At 23.6% G+C, this 2622-nt stretch overlaps 2 non-coding genes across 2 annotated transcripts in view; both read left to right on the top strand.

The window, feature by feature from the left end:
• Positions 1-625: 625 nt before the first annotated feature.
• On the top strand, positions 626-780 carry LOC123304780. The gene has a single exon (XR_006536765.1). It is a non-coding gene; the product is annotated as a 5.8S ribosomal RNA (ribosomal RNA).
• A 635-nt stretch (positions 781-1415) lies between these two features.
• The window catches only part of LOC123304778, a 4577-nt gene continuing 3370 nt past the window's right edge, over positions 1416-2622 (top strand). Inside the window, exon 1 of the ribosomal RNA XR_006536763.1 lies at positions 1416-2622. This exon is cut by the window's right edge and continues 3370 nt beyond it. This is a non-coding gene — a ribosomal RNA (large subunit ribosomal RNA).

Below are 2622 nucleotides of genomic sequence, written 5' to 3'. Positions count from 1 at the left end.
TAATAAAATCTATAAATAATTTCTCTTATAAAAAAGTGAAATTAAAAATAGAATATATTGAAATTATTTGTTTATATGTATATAATCTCTATTAAGAAAAATAAAATAAGATTATAATTGATATAATCTATATTTTTATTTTTCTATGTTATATAATAAAAATAAAGAAAACACAAGATAAAATTTTTTTAAAGAATAAAATTTATTTCAAATTTAAATTTCTTTATGTTTTGTCTTGATATTTCTTTTTTTTTATTAAAAGTTATTATGTTAAAAAACAAACCCATTTGTTTTGTACCATATTAATATTATATATATTTTTATGTAGAAAATAATTTATAAAAAAAAAATAAATACATTTCTATAAAATATACCAAATATTAATTATTATATCTAGCTAGCACTAACAAAAATATCAAAAATGTTATGTATATATTTATTAATACCATAATATCTTTAATTTATATATATATATATTTAAAATAAAATATATAATTTATATTCTAGAAAAATTTTTTTATTTTAAAAGAATTTATAAAGATATATAAATTAATAATTTTATTTTTTATATTAAAAATAAAGATTATTATTAATAATAATACTTACATTTAAAATTTAAAAAGATTACCCTGGACGGTGGATCACTTGGCTCGTGGGTCGATGAAGAACGCAGCTAATTGCGCGTCAACTTGTGAACTGCAGGACACATGAACATTGACATTTCGAACGCACATTGCGGTCCTTGGATACTGTTCCCGGACCACATCTGGCTGAGGGTCGTATACATTATATTAATATAATAAAAGATTATTTTACATAAAATTTTTTTTATGAAAAAGAAATTTATCAATAATTAAAAAAGAAAATTTATTTTTTCATATTTAATTAAATTGATAAATAAAATTTTTATAAAAGAAATGTAAAATTATTTATATATGAATGTTTTACGCCAAATATAAGAAAAAAATAAATATAAAATGTTTTTAATAGCATTTAAAATTTATATATTTTTTATTATTTGTCGACATTTTTAAATTAATATATCAATATTATTTTTTATCATTTATATATAATATTATAAAACTTTATGTTAATAATAATATTAATAATAAATGATATTAATAATATATTTTTAAAATATTAAATAAAGAAGAATAAACAAAAATATTATATATTAATATTTTGTTATGGAATATTTTATTTGTAATAAAATTTTCAATATACTCGAAAAAAATTAATATATATAATTATTTATTTTTTATTTTCTTCTCTTTAGATAAATATAAAAATAATATTATATAATAATATTAAAAAAATTTGAGTATGAATAATTAAGAAAATTGTTTACTTATAAAATATAACAAAAACATAATATATAAAAAAAATTTTTGTTTTAATACTTCTAAAAACTTTTACGACCTCAGAGTAGGTGAGATTACCCGCTGAATTTAAGCATATTATTAAGCGGAGGAAAAGAAACTAACTAGGATTCCCTTAGTAGCGGCGAGCGAACAGGGATAAGCCCAGCACTGAACCCCGTGGCTGATAAACAGACACTTGGGGAATGTAGTGTTTAGGAAGATTCAATATAAACCTATTGTTATATAATACATCCAAGTCCATCTTGAATGGGGCCATATACCCATAGAGGGTGCCAGGCCCGTAGTGATTATTATTGATGATAGGTGAATCTTTCCTTAGAGTCGGGTTGCTTGAGAGTGCAGCTCTAAGTGGGTGGTAAACTCCATCTAAGGCTAAATATTACCACGAGACCGATAGCGAACAAGTACCGTGAGGGAAAGTTGAAAAGAACTTTGAAGAGAGAGTTAAAGAGTACGTAAAACCGTTCAGGGGTAAACCTGAGAAACCCGAAAGGTCGAAAGATGAGATTCATTTACTTTTTATCGTTAATCAACCAATTTGTACTAGCATGTGACAAAAATTTTTATTAGGAATTTATTTTTAGTAAAAATATATGCACTGCTGTATATTGTTAATTGTATGATAACGAGGTATGCACTTCTCATCTTGTAGGACGTTGCGACCCATTAAATATTAATCTATAGGCATTGGTGCGTTGATTAATGTACAATATTATTTTTTGATAATATTTTGTGTATGTTAAACGCCTATGTTTCTTGATTAATTGTTTGATGGTATTAATTATAAATTGATATTGAGTCGCGTTATTAACGCGTTCAGATCCACCACGAGTATAAATAGGTTTTTTTATTAAAACATATTATATATACGGATTTTATGCCGTTATATGATACTATTTAACTGTCAGTAGGTGTATGATAATGAACTGGCTCATTTTTTTTTATTAAAAATTTATCTGTCAGCGACGATATAGCTTTGGGTACTTTCAGGACCCGTCTTGAAACACGGACCAAGGAGTCTAGCATGTACGCAAGTCATTGGGAATAAAATATTTTTTCATCGAAATATTTATAAATTTTATGAAACCCAAAGGCACAATGAAAGTAAATATTATTTATATTTTTTTATAAATGATAAAAGGAGGATATATTTATATTATGTATTAAATATCGCACTCCTAGGGCGTCTTATATTATTATAATTTAGTTTTCGGATTATATTATAATAGAGGCGCACCTA

Source organism: Chrysoperla carnea (genome assembly GCF_905475395.1).
Source record: "Chrysoperla carnea chromosome X unlocalized genomic scaffold, inChrCarn1.1 SUPER_X_unloc_92, whole genome shotgun sequence".
Classification (NCBI taxonomy): domain Eukaryota; kingdom Metazoa; phylum Arthropoda; class Insecta; order Neuroptera; family Chrysopidae; genus Chrysoperla; species Chrysoperla carnea.
The sequence above is the reverse complement of the archived record's forward strand: the minus strand, read 5'-3'. Positions and strand labels throughout refer to the sequence as shown.